General features: G+C 37.6%; 1 long non-coding RNA gene across 2 annotated transcripts in view; it reads left to right on the plus strand.

Moving 5' to 3' along the window:
• Window positions 1-10793: 10793 nt before the first annotated feature.
• Window positions 10794-13697, plus strand: part of LOC307191451 — a 47587-nt gene continuing 44683 nt past the window's right edge. For both annotated transcript variants that reach the window (XR_013829786.1, XR_013829787.1), the window contains exons 1-2: window positions 10794-10847; window positions 13315-13417. This is a non-coding gene — a long non-coding RNA (uncharacterized lncRNA). The remainder of the gene's footprint in view (window positions 10848-13314; window positions 13418-13697) is intronic.

Genomic DNA, 13697 nt, shown 5'->3' on the forward strand with positions numbered 1-13697 from the left:
ATTCACATTCAGATTATGTTTTACTTTATTATTTTCGCGAAACTCTCTAAATTAAGTTTAAAACATGCATTTGACCTTATTCTTCCTTTACCATTTATCCTGTCATGGATCCTTTCAATAATAAATCAGAAAGCAACTTGTATAATTTCAAGAGTCTTGAACAACATTTAGCATGCATTTAAGCAGAAAGCAACTCAGCACTTTAATCAAGTGGAGAATTACCTGGGCTGTCTAATTGCAAGATGCCATTACGTGAATGGCATATGTTGGGTTGTGTAGTACACAACCTGAGCAGCCATATACAGGAGCAAAAAGTAGTGAAACAGATTGATGTTGTAGAGATTCAATATGCACATCTTTTTGTTTGTTCATTCGCTTTTCTCTTTACTAGGTGCATTCAAGTGTATAATAAAATTGTTAAACGTTTCTGGTGAAATAAACGTTGGTTATTTAGTGAGGTTTTATACTCCAATTATGCATTTTTAAAGTGTCTTTTATCTGATATTAGCATGACTACCTCAGCTTTCTTTTGATTAATTTTTGCCTTTTATGAAATATTAATTTCTTTACATTCAATCATTCTGTGTCCTCAATTTTTCAATGTTTCCCTTTTTTTTTTAAAACATCTTTATTGGAGTATAATTGCTTTACAATGGTGTGTTAGTTTCTGCTTTATAACAAAATGAGTCAGTTATACATATACATATGTTCCCATATCTCTTCCCTCTTGCGTCTCCCTCCCTCCCACCCTCCCTATCCCACCCCTCTAGGTGGTCACAAAGCACCGAGCTGATCTCCCTGTGCTATGAGGCTGCTTCCCACTAGCTAGCTATTTTACATTTGGTACTGTATATATGTCATGCCACTCTCTCACTTTGTCACAGCTTACCCTTCCCCATCCCCATATCCTCAAGTCCATTCTCTAGTAGGTCTGTGTTTTTATTCCCGTCTTACCCCTAGGTTCTTCATGACCTTTTTTTTTTTTTTAGATTCCATATATATGTGTTAGCATACCGTATTTGTTTTCTCTTTCTGACTTACTTCACTCTGTATGACAGACTCTAGGTCCATCCACCTCACTACAAATGACTGAATTTCGTTTCTTTCTATGGCTGAGTAATATTCCATTGAATATATGTGCCACATCTTCTTTAACCATTCATCTGATGATGGACACTTAGGTTGCTTCCATGTCCTGGCTATCAAACATTTAGAGAAGACATAACGCCTATCCTTCTCAAACTCTTCCAAAATATAGCAGAGGGAGGAACACTTTCAAACTCATTCTACGAGGCCACCATCACCCTGATACCAAAACCAAACAAAGATGTCACAAAGAAAGAAAACTACAGGCCAATATCACTGATGAACATAGATGCAAAAATCCTCAACAGAATACTAGCAAACAGAATCCAACAGCACATTAAAAGGATCATACACCATGGTCAAGTGGGGTTTATTCCAGGAATGCAAGGATTCTTCAATATATGCAAATCAATCGATGTGATACACCATATTAACAAATTGAAGGAGAAAAATCATATGATCATCTCAATCGATGCAGAAAAAGCTTTCGACAAAATTCAACACCCATTTATGATAAAAACCCTGCAGAAACAGGCATAGAGGGAACTTTCCTCAACATGATAAAGGCCATATAGGACAAACCCACAGCCAACATCGTCCTCAATGGTGAAAAAATGAAAGCATTTCCACTAAGATCAGGAACAAGACAAGGTTGCCCACTCTCACCACTATTATTCCACATAGTTTTGGAAGTATTAGCCACAGCAATCAGAGAAAAAAAGAAATAAAAGGAATCCAAGTTGGAAAAGAAGAAGTAAAGCTGTCACTGTTTGCAGATGACATGATAGTATACATAGAGAATCCTAAAGATGCTACCAGAAAACTACTAGAGCTAATCAATGAATTTGGTAAAGTAGCAGGATACAAAATGAATGCACAGATATCTCTGGCATTCCTATACACTAATGATGAAAAATCTGAAAGTGAAATTAAGAAAACACTCCCATTTACCATTGCAACAAAAAGAATAAAATACCTAGGAATAAACCTACCTAAGGAGACAAAAGACCTGTATGCAGAAAATTGTAAGACACAGATGAAAGAAATTAAAGATGATACAAATAGATGGAGAGATATACCATGTTCTTGGATTGGAAGAATCAACATTGTGAAAATGACTCTACTACCCAAAGCAATCTAGATTCAATGCAATCCCTATCCAACAACCACTGGCATTTTTCGCAGAACTAGAACAAAAAATTTCACAATTTGTATGGAAACACAAAAGACCCCGAATAGCCAAAGCAATCTTGAGAACGAAAAATGGAGCTGGAAGAATCAGGCTCCCTGACTTCAGACTATACTACAAAGCTACAGTAATCAAGACAGTATGGGACTGGCACAAAAACAGAAATATAGATCAATGGAACAGGATAGAAAGCCCAGAGATAAACCCACACACATGGTCACCTTATCTTTGATAAAGGAGTTAAGAATATGCAGTGGAGAAAAGACAGTCTCTTCAATAAGTGGTGCTGGGAAAACTGGACAGCTACATGTAAAAGATTGAAATTAGAACACTCCCTAACACCATACACAAAAATAAACTCAAAATGAATTAAAGACCTAAATGTAAGGCCAGACACTATCAAAGTCTTAGAGGAAAACATAGGCAGAACACTCTATGACATAAATCACAGCAAGATCCTTTTTGACCCACCTCTTAGAGAAATGGAAATAAAAACAAAAATAAAAAAATGGGACCTAATGAAACTTAAAAGCTTTTGCACAGCAAAGGAAACCATAAACAAGACCAAAAGACAACCCTAAGAATGGGAGAAAATATTTGCGAATGAAGCAACTGACAAAGGATTAATCTCCAAAATTTACAAGCAGCTCATGCAGCTCAATATCAAAAAAACAAACAACCCAATCCAAAAATGGGCAGAAGTCCTTAACAGACATTTCTCCAAAGAAGATATACAGATTGCCAACAAACACATGAAAGCATCCTCAACATCATTAATCATTAGAAAAATGCAAATCAAAACTACAATGAGATATCATCTCACACCGGTCAGAATGGCCATCATCAAAAAATCTACAATCAATAAATGCTGGAGAGGGTGTGGACAAAAGGGAACCCTCTTGCACTGTTGGTGGGAATGTAAATTGATACAGCCACTATGGAGGACAGTATGGAGGTTCCTCAAAAAACTAAAAATAGAACTGCCATACGACCCAATTATCCCACTACTGGGCATATACCCTGAGAAAACCATAATTCAAGAAGAGTCATGTACGACAATATTCATTGCAGCTCTATTTACAATAGCCAGGACATGGAAGCAACCTAAGTGTCAATCGATAGATGAATGGATAAAGAAGATGTGGTACATATATACAATGGAATATTACTCAGCCATAAAAGCAAACGAAATTGAGTTATTTGTAGTGGGGTGGATGGACCTAGAGTCTGTCATACAGAGTGAAGTAAGTCAGAAAAGAAAAACAAATACTGTATGCTAATACATATATATGGAATCTAAAAAAATAAAATAAAAAAGGTCATGAAGAACCTAGGGGTAAGACGGGAATAAAGACACAGACCTACTAGAGAATGGACTTGAGGATATGGGGATGGGGAAGGGTAAGCTGTGACAAAGTGAGAGAGTGGCATGGACATATATACAGTACCAAACGTGAAATAGCTAGCTAGTGGGAAGCAGCCTCATAGCACAGGGAGATCAGCTCGGTGCTTTGTGACCACCTAGAGGGGTGCGATAGGGAGGGTGGGAGGGAGGGAGACACAAGAGGGAAGAGATATGGGAACATATGTATATGTATAACTGATTCATTTTGTTATGAAGCGGAAACTAACACACCATTGTAAAGCAATTATACTCCAATAAAGATGTTTAAAAAAAAAAGATTATAATTCTTTCAATTCAAGTTCTGTCAGGTTACAGTCACCCTTGGGTGGATTGTGGTAAACCACCTAACCAATGTCTTCCCCAGGTCTTTAAAGCTAACATACAGGAGGTCTAGTGCTTGAATGCAGGCCTTATAGATCAAAACTGCCTGGTCTTCAACACTGGATTTTGATTGACACAAGTGGACAAGATAGATTTTTGACATAGCATAGATTAGAATTGGCATTTTTTGGAAATCAGTTGAACATGGAAGAGAATGGAGTAGGTAAAGAAAATGCCTGAAACAAAGAAAGAAATTGCAGTAGTCAAAGGAAATTCTAATACATGAGTATGTCAGTGAAGCATTTGTCAAGAAACAGGAAGCACACTAGCTATTTTAACAGGTAGAATTTAATATAGTCAATTGGTTACACTGGTGTTAGAAGATGGTAGAATTAAAGGTAAGACTAAGTATATAATTGCAGGAAGCAGCTACTACCCTAGAGTTGAGGGAACAAAGGGAAGAAGTTGCTGTTATCAGAACCTAGAAACTCAGGAGGGCTCTATGGATTTAGAGCTCAGACCCCTGAAGAGTGAGTGCTGCTGTCTGCTGCAGGTGTACAATAAACCTGGTTCTGTGTATGCAGAGAAACTGGATGCTGGAACCAACTACGGCTAGGACAGTGCTGACAGCAATAGCAAACAAATGAAAGAAATTACAGTCTCCCTTCCTCTTGCTTGCTAATTTCTCTGTATTGCTACCTATGGGTATTAAAAGGAAGTCTATTAGTAAAGGAGAAATGTAATTTGCAAATTCCTCACAGATTCTGGTTTAAAAAAAAAGGGTAATTGTTTCTGAGACAAAAATGTACATAACTACAACAATTATATAGAGACCATAGGCAGAGTGAATATATTAGAGGTACTGGTGCTGATGAGGCAGATAATGAATTCAAGATTGAAATAATTCAATTTAAAACATTTGGGAGATACATAAGTAGAACCCAGGTAGTTGAATATTTATGTATATCTGTAGCATAGGAGAAATATCATTGGCAACACAGCCATCATTCATTCATCTATCATTCATTTGTTTATTCATTCATTCATTCAATATACCACTGACATATAGGTAATAATAGAACCATGGGCTGGTTTATAACATCCAGGTGAATAAGAAATATTGAGAAAAGAAAAGCTAAGGATGTAAATCCTAGGATCTGCATTTGTAAAAGGCAATCTAAAGAGGCTCAGGATATTTACCAGTTACCAGATGTTTGACCTTGGCTACATGGCCCCTTTGTACCTCAATTTCTTTTTTTGTAAAATGAGGTTAATTATACTTGCTTCATAGGACTGTTGTGAGGATTAAGAGAATCAATGGCAGATGTTTACTATAACACCAAGTATATTGTAAGTGTCCAATCACTATTAGCTTTTATTGTGGTTACAGGAACACCAAAATAAAACGAATCAGCAAAGTTATTCCTACTACTGTTAAAGAAATAATTGGAAATTAAGATGTGCATATTTTGGTACATGACTCTTTTTGAATTATGGTTTTCTCAGGGTATATGCCCAGTAGTGGGATTGCTGGGTTGTGTGGTAGTTCTATTTGTAGTTTTTTAAGGAACCTACATACTGTTCTCCATAGTGGCTGTATCAATTTACATTCCCACCAATAGTGCAAGTGTTCCCTTTGCTCCACACCCTCTCCAGCATTTATTGCTTGTAGATTTTTTAATGATGGCCATTCTGACCAGTGTGAGATGATATCTCATTGTAGTTTTGATTTGCATTTCTCTAATGATTAATGATGTTGAGCATTCTTTCATGTGTTTGTTGGCAATCTGTATATCTTCTTTGGAGAAATGTGTGTTTAGGTCTTCTGCCCATTTTGGGATTGGGTTGTTTGTTTTGTTTTGTTTTTATTATTGATCTGCTTGTAAATTTTTGAGATTAATCCTTTGTCAGTTGCTTCATTTGCAAATATTTTCTCCCATTCTGAGGGAGTGTTCTAATTTCAGTCTTTTACATGTAGCTGTCCAGTTTTCCCAGCACCACTTATTGAAGAGACTGTCTTTTCTCCACTGCATATTCTTAACTCCTTTATCAAAGATAAGGTGACCATATGTGCGTGGGTTTATCTCTGGGCTTTCTATCCTGTTCCATTGATCTATATTTCTGTTTTTGTGCCAGTCCCATACTGTCTTGATTATTGTAGCTTTGTAGTGTAGTCTGAAGTCAGGGAGCCTGATTCTTCCAGCTCCATTTTTCGTGCTCAAGATTGCTTTGGCTATTCGAGGTCTTTTGTGTTTCCATACAAATTGTGAAATTTTTTGTTCTAGTTCTGCGAAAAATACCAGTGGTTGTTGGATAGGGATTGCATTGAATCTAGATTGCTTTGGGTAGTAGAGTCATTTTCACAATGTTGATTCTTCCAATCCAAGAACATGGTATATCTCTCCATCTATTTGTATCATCTTTAATTTCTTTCATCTGTGTCTTACAATTTTCTGCATACAGGTCTTTTGTCTCCTTAGGTAGGTTTATTCCTAGGTATTTTATTCTTTTTGTTGCAATGGTAAATGGGAGTGTTTTCTTAATTTCACTTTCAGATTTTTCATCATTAGTGTATAGGAATGCCAGAGATATCTGTGCATTCATTTTGTATCCTGCTACTTTACCAAATTCATTGATTAGCTCTAGTAGTTTTCTGGTAGCATCTTTAGGATTCTCTATGTATACTATCATGTCATCTGCAAACAGTGACAGCTTTACTTCTTCTTTTCCAACTTGGATTCCTTTTATTTCTTTTTTTCTCTGATTCCTGTGGCTAAAACTTCCAAAACTATGTTGAATAATAGTGATGAGAGTGGGCAACCTTGTCTTGTTCCTGATCTTAGTGGAAATGCTTTCATTTTTTCACCATTGAGGACGATGTTGGCTGTGGGTTTGTCCTATATGGCCTTTATCATGTTGAGGAAAGTTCCCTCTATGCCTACTTTCTGCAGGGTTTTTATCATAAATGGGTGTTGAATTTTGTCGAAAGCTTTTTCTGCATCGATTGAGATGATCATATGATTTTTCTCCTTCAATTTGTTAATATGGTGTATCACATCGATTGATTTGCATATATTGAAGAATCCTTGCATTCCTGGAATAAACCCCACTTGACCATGGTGTATGATCCTTTTAATGTGCTGTTGGATTCTGTTTGCTAGTATTTTGTTGAGGATTTTTGCATCTATGTTCATCAGTGATATTGGCCTGTAGTTTTCTTTCTTTGTGACATCTTTGTTTGGTTTTGGTATCAGGGTGATGGTGGCCTCGTAGAATGAGTTTGGGAGTATTCCTCCCTCTGCTCTGTATTGGAAGAGTTTGAGAAGGATAGGTGTTAGCGCTTCTCTATATGTTTGATAGAATTCGCCTCTGAAGCCATCTGGTCCTGGGCTTTTGTTTGTTGGAAGATCTTTAATCACAGTTTCAATTTCAGTGCTTAGATTGGTCTGTTTATATTTTCTAATTCTTCCTGGTTCAGTCTCAGAAGTTTGTGCATTTCTAAGAATTTGTCCATTTCTTCCAGTTGTCCATTTTATTGGCATAGAGTTGCTTGCAATAATGTCTCATGATCCTTTGTATTTCTGTAGGGTCAGTTGTGACTTCTCCTTTTTCATTTCTAATTCTATTGATTTGAGTCTTCTCCCTTTTTTTCTTGATGAGTCTGGCTAGTGGTTTATCAATTTTGTTTTCCTTCTCAAAGAACCTGCTTTTAGTTTTATTGATCTTTGCTATTGTTTCCTTTATTTCTTTTTCATTTATTTCTGATCTGATCTTTATGATTTCTTTCCTTCTGCTAACTTTGGGGTTTTTTTGTTCTTCTTTCTCTAATTGCTTTAGGTGTAAGGTTAGGTTGTTTATTTGAGATGTTTCTTGTTCCTTAAGGTAGGATTGTATTGCTCTAAAGTTCCCTCTTAGAACTGCTTTTGCTGCATCCCATAGGTTTTTGTTTGTCATGTTTTCATTGTCATTTGTTTCTAGGTATTTTTTGATTTCCTCTTTGATTTCTTGAGTGATCTCTTCGTTATTAAGTAGTGTATTGTTTAGCCTCCATGTGTTTGTATTTTTTACAGATTTTTTCCTGTAACTGATATCTAATCTCATAGCATTGTGGTTGGAAAAGATACTTGATACGATTTCAATTTTCTTAAATTTACCAAGGCTTCATTTGTGACCCAAGATATGATCTGTCCTGGAGAATGTTCCATAAGCAGTTGAGAAGAAAGTGTATTCTGTTGTTTTTGGATGGAATGTCCTATAAATATCAATTAAGTCCATCTTGTTTAATGTATCATTTAAAGCTTGTGTTTCCTTATTTATTTTCATTTTGGACGATCTATGCATTGGTGAAAGTGGGGTGTTAAAGTCCCCTACTATGATTGTGTTACTGTCGATTTCCCCTTTTATAGCTGTTAGTATTTGCCTTATGTATTGAGGTGCTCCTATGTTGGGTGCATAAATATTTACAATTGTTATATCTTCTTCTTGGATCGATCCCTTGATCATTATGTACTGTCCTTCTTTGTCTCTTGTAATATTCTTTATTTTAAAGTCTATTTTGTCTGATATGAGAATTGCTACTACAGCTTTCTCTTGATTTCCATTTGCATGGAATATCTTTTTCCATCCCCTCAGTTTCAGTCTGTATGTGTCCCTAGGTCTGAAGTGGGTCTGTTGTAGACAGCATATATACGGGTCTTGTTTTTGTATCAATTCAGCCAGTCTCTGTCTTTTGGTGGGAGCATTTAATCTATTTACATTTAAGGTAATTATCGATATGTATGTTCCTATTCCCATTTTCTTAATTGTTTTGGGTTTGTTATTGTAGGTCTTTTCCTTCTCTTGAGTTTCCTGCTTAGAGAAGTTCCTATAGCATTTGCTGTAAAGCTGCTTTGGTGGTGCTGAATTCTCTTAGCTTTTGCTTGTCTGTAAAGGTTTTAATTTCTCCATCAAATATGAATGAGATCCTTGCTGGGTAGAGTGATCTTGGTTGTAGGTTTTTCTGCTTCATCACTTTAAATATGTCCAACCACTCCCTTCTGGTTTGCAGAGTTTCTGCTGAAAGATCAGCTGTTAACCTTATGGGGATTCCCTTGTGTGTTATTTGTTGTTTTTCCCTTGCTGCTTTTAATATGTTTTCTTTGTATTTAATTTTTGACAGTTTGATTAATATGTGTCTTGGCGTGTTTCTCCTTGGATTTATCCTGTATGGGACTCTGTGCTTCCTGGACTTGATTAACTATTTCCTTTCCCATATTAGGGAAGTTTTCAACTATAATCTCTTCAAATATTTTTTCAATCCCTTTCTTTTTCTTGTCTTCTTCTGGGACCCCTATAATTCGAGTGTTGGTGCGTTTAATGTTGTCCCAGAGGTCTCTGAGACTGTCCTCAGTTCTTTTCATTCGTTTTTCTTTATTCTGCTCTGCAGCAGTTATTTCCACTATTTTATCTTCCAGGTCACTTATTGGTTCTTCTGCCTCGTTTATTCTGCTATTGATCCCTTCTAGAGAATTTTTAATTTCATTTATTGTGTTGGTCATCATTGTTTGTTTGCTCTTTAGTTCTTCTAGGTCCTTGTTAAACGTTTCTTGTATTTTCTCTATTTCCAAGATTTTGGATCATCTTTACTATCATTATTCTGAATTCTTTTTCAGATAGACTGCCTACTTCCTCTTCATTTGTTAGGTCTGGTGGGTTTTTGCCTTCCTCCTTCATCTGCTGTGTGTTTTTTTGTCTTCTCAGTTTGCTTAACTTACTGTGTTTGGGGTCTCCTTTTTGCAGGATGCAGGTTCATAGTTCCCATTGTTTTCGGTGTCTGTCCCCAGTGGCTAAGGTTGGTTCAGTGGGTTGTGTAGGCTTCCTGGTGGAGGGGACTAGTGCGTGTGTTCTGGTGGATGAGGCTGGATCTTGTCTTTCTGGTGGGCAGGTCCACATCTGGTGGTGTTTTTTCTTGTGTCTGTGGCCTTATGATTTTAGGCAGCCTCTCTGCTAATGTGTGGGGTTGTGTTCCTGTCTTGCTAGTTGTTTGGCATAGTGTGTCCAGCACTATAGCTTGCTGGTCGTTGAGTGGAGCTGGGTCTTGGCATTGAGATGGAGATCTCTGGGAGATTTTGCCGTTTGATATTACATGGAGCTGGGAGGTCTCTTGTGGACCAGTGTGCTGTAGTTGGCTCTCCCACCTCAGAGGCACAGCACTGACTCCTGGCTGGAGCACCAAGAGCCTTTCATCCACACGGCTCAGAATAAAAGGGAGAAAAAGTAGAAAGAAAGAAAGAGGATAAAATAAAATAAAGTAAAATAAAATAAAGTTATTGAAATAAAAAATAATTATTAAGAAAAAAACAAAAACGGACGTACAGAACTCTAGGACAAATGGTAAAAGCAAAGCTATACAGACAAAATCAAACACAGAAACATACACATACACACTCATGAAAAGAGAAAAAGGGGAAAAATATACATATATCTTTGCTCCCAAAGTCCCCCTCCTCAATTTGGGATGAATCGTTGTGTGTTCAGGTATTCCACAGATGCAGGGTACATCAAGGTGATTGTGGAGATTTAATCCGCTGCTCCTGAGGCTGCTCAGAGAGATTTCCCTTTCTATTCTTTGTTCTCACAGCTCCCAGGGGCTCAGCTTTGGATTTGGCCCCGCCTCTGCGTGTAGGTCGCCGGAGGGCGTCTGTTATTCGCTCAGACAGGAAGGGGTTAAAGGAGCAGCTGATTTGGCGGCTCTGGCTCACTCAGGCCGGGGTGGGAAGGGAGGGGCATGGAGTGCGGGGCGGGCCTTCGGCGGCAGAGGCCGGCGGGACGTTGCACCAGCCTGAGGCGCGCCATGGGTTCTCCCTGGTAAGTTGTCCCTGGATCACAGGACCCTGGCAGTGGCGGGCTGCACAGGCTCCCCGGAAGGGAGGTGTGGAGAGTGACCTGTGCTCGCACACAGGCTTCTTGGTGGCGGCAGCAGCAGCCTTAGCGTCTCATACCCGTCTCTGGGGTCCGCGCTTTTAGCCGCGGCTCGCGCCGTCTCTTGAGCTCTTTTAAGCATCTCTCTTAATCCCCTCTCCTCGTGCACCAGGCAACAAAGAGGGAAGAAAAAGTCTCTTGCCTCTTCGGCAGGTCCAGACTTTTCCCCGGACTCCCTCCTGGCTAGCCGTGGCGCACTAACCCCTTCAGGCTGTGTTCACGCAGCCAACCCCAGTCCTCTCCCTGCGCTCCGACCGAAGCCCGAGTCTCAGCTCCCAGCCCCGCCCGCCCCGGCGGGTGAGCAGAAAAGCCTCTCGGCCTGGTGAGTGCCGGTCGGCCCTGATCCTCTTTGCGGGAATCTCTCCGCTTTGCCCTTCGAACCCCTGTTGCTGTGCTCTCCTCCGCGGCTCCGAAGTTTTCCCCCTCCGCCACCCGCAGTCTCCGCCCGCGAAGGGGCTTCCTAGTGTGTTAGAAACTTTGGCTCCTTCACAGCGCCCTCCCACTGGTGCAGGTCCCGTCCCTATCCTTTTGTCTCTGTGTTTTTCTTTTTTCTTTTGCCCTACCCAGGTACGTGGGGGGGTTTCTTGCCTTTTGGGAGGTCTGAGGTCTTCTGCCAGCGTTCAGTAGGTGTTCTGTAGGAGTTGTTCCATGTGTAGACGTATTTCTGGTGTATCTGTGAGGAGGAAGGTGACCTCCGCGTTTTACCATTCCGCCATCTTGAAGCCTCTTTAAGAATTATAATCTTTGCACTTCATTGTTTCAGATTATATGTTTGTCCTTTTCTATTTTCCAGAGGCAAAGGGAAGGAAAGAGGTCAAGAATATGAGGGAGAAGTGTGTGAATAGGGGGGTGGGGGGGCAGACAAAGAATCTAGTTAGAGAAAAAAAAATCATAATTTTTTTAAATGAAAAGGAAGAAACACAATAACACGTGTACATATATATATGAAACTGTATATGTGCAGACACATATTTGTGTATGTATATACATATTTGATATGTTTTATATTTTATGTATCAATTTTATATTATATATAATTTTAACATAATTCTATACATAATCATTTCATTAGTGCTCTCAGTCTGATACTGTCTTTGCCCAAATTATTATTTTTACCATTATTCCTTAAAAATTAGGAAGAACTTAATTTCTTAGGGATATGACAAATGCTAGATTTACTGAAAATAACCTGCTATTTAGAACATGTTTTGTTCTTTCCTCTTTTGAACAATTCTTTAAAATCAAATCAATTAAAACTGTATTCAATTAAATATTTTAGTCTTGTTTTAAATATATGACAGTTTTATCAAAACTCCTAATATGATTGGTGGAAGTCTGGGTGAAAAGATACCAAAATACAGGTATAAATATTGACTTAAAGTATGGTATACTTACATTGCAAGATTATGGAATGTTTGGCTAAATGCAGCCTTGTGATTAATAAAATTACTGTTAAGTCTTGTGCTTAGATAATAATAAAAGGAATTCACTTATAACATCTAGCTTTTTAGAATATTCTTATAATATATCTGTATAATTCAATTTGGTAGTTATCATTATGAATTGTAATGAGCTACGGATGAGTCTATGAGTAGAAGTTCTGGTGGATAGAATGCCATTTTTGCGGCTTGAAGCAACATTTGCTGAGCCTTGGTCTGTCTTGCCCAAGCACTATTAAAAGTTCTGTAAAGGGAAACTCTTCATCTGCTCTGTGTTCTTTAACTTTCTACTTCATAGTGTTTGGCATGATTCCCAGCTCTCCCTGCTTATTCATATAATAATTGTGTTGAGTCTTTTAAAAATTCATGTAAAAGAGGGCACTTCCCATGTTTAAAAGAATAAAATTAGTTTTCTATTTAACTGTGCTGATACACTTTCCACATCTTAATTATTATAAATAAAGGTAATATATTTTTTTGTTTTTGCACCACTAATGTTTCTTAAAATGTTCAGTGTTTGCGGTTCATGGAATCGGAACATGTGGCAGATTTTCCAAATGTTCAGTAAAGTTAAATACAGGTGTTTCAAATAATATAAGCTACATTAAAGTTGTTTTACAGGACAAATATTACACAGTGAAACAAATGTTGAGTTGATTTAAAAATAGCTGTAAGTATTAAAAAATAATACTTAGGAGAGCAGCTTTATTGCTCAAAATAGACTAAATAAAGGGATTATGGGTCTGATAGTGAAAATGAAGGGAATTTGTGTCTATGAAAATGCCTTGAGGATAGAGAGCCACATCTTGTATATCTTTCTTATTTTTCTGAAGCATCTGGTTTGGCAATACTTACACAAAAACATTTTTACTTAATGAGTACCTAAGCCAATAATTGTTAATTTTTACTTATAGGTCTCTACAGATGGTAGGAATAACTCATTTCATTCAATCAACACATACTTAATTGACTGCTTCAAGAACTCTGACATGAACTGGGGATACTACATTGAACAATGTAAGTGTTGTGTTAGATTCCATGAGTTTAGAGTCTAATGGGGGAAATGGATAAAAATAAATCAATTAAAAACAATCCAAAAAATCTATAAAAATTACTAGCATATTTATCAATATAGCTGAATGTAATTTTCTGTCTTATATTAACAACAAACAGCTAAAAAGTGTAAGTGAAAAAGCAATCTAGAAGCTATTTACAACACATTATGCCAAATAATCAGTATCTAGAATATATGAAATATTCATTATAATCAATTTTTTTAAAAAAAGACAAACAGCAT

The sequence above is a fragment of the Stenella coeruleoalba genome (assembly GCF_951394435.1).
Source record: "Stenella coeruleoalba genome assembly, chromosome: 9".
Classification (NCBI taxonomy): Eukaryota; Metazoa; Chordata; class Mammalia; order Artiodactyla; family Delphinidae; genus Stenella; species Stenella coeruleoalba.